The 851-nt window shown below is 51.5% G+C and overlaps 1 protein-coding gene across 1 annotated transcript in view; it reads right to left on the reverse strand.

Moving 5' to 3' along the window:
- MATK (megakaryocyte-associated tyrosine kinase) overlaps window positions 1-851 on the reverse strand; it is a 7,772-nt gene that overhangs the window by 4,632 nt on the left and 2,289 nt on the right. The window lies entirely within an intron of this gene.

Consider the following 851-nt stretch of genomic DNA (forward strand, 5'->3'; position numbering starts at 1 on the left):
GATTCTCCAGGCAAGAACACTGAAGTGGGATGCCATTCCCTTCTCCAGGGGATCTTCCCGACCCAGGGATCGAACCTGGGTCTCCCACATTGTGGGCAGATTCTTTACCATCAGGAAAAGTGGTAAGTGAAGAGCTTCCCTGTCACTCAGATGGTAAAGAATCTGCCCATAATGTGGGAGACCCAGGTTCGATCCCTGGGTCGGGAAGATCCCCTGGAGAAGGGAATGGCAACCCACTGCAGTATTCTTGCCTGGAGAATCCCGTGAACAGAGGAGCCTGGCGGCTACCTGGTAGTCCATGTGGTTGCAAAGAGTTGGACACGAGTGAGTGAATAACACTATAAGGTGGTAAGACCCAGTGCAGTCAAATAAATAAAAATAAATATTTTAAGTCATCATCTTTGTGCTAGCCTCCCTGATCTTTCTGCTAAGCACACCTGTGTTCTCCTGCCCCCTGCATTGTCCTCTGACAGGCTCTGTAGGTCTCCTCCTCTTCCCCAACAAATCCCCTCTTAAAATCACCAGCCCTTGGATACTATCAGGCACAGTGACACCAGCCTCCACCTGGGTGTCATCCCCAAGACATTTCCAAGAAGACAGCCATGATCACCAGGTTCAAAGAGGGGTGGCCAGGGCAGGGTGCGCTTGCTCTTAATGTGGGAGATCTCACTACTCAAGGGCGGCAAAAGCATTTCAGGTGAGTGGAACAGAATGCACAACAGTCCGGAGGGATGAGGGTAAGTGCAGAGTCACACAACCCCAGGGGCATGTGGAAAAGAAGGGCCTCGTAGATGAAGCAGGAAAGATAGCTCAGCCACAAGGGAAGGTTCTAGAAGGCAGTGGAGCTGCCT

The sequence above is a fragment of the Bison bison genome, unplaced genomic scaffold, assembly GCF_000754665.1.
Source record: "Bison bison bison isolate TAMUID 2011002044 unplaced genomic scaffold, Bison_UMD1.0 scf7180017864492, whole genome shotgun sequence".
NCBI lineage: Eukaryota > Metazoa > Chordata > Mammalia > Artiodactyla > Bovidae > Bison > Bison bison.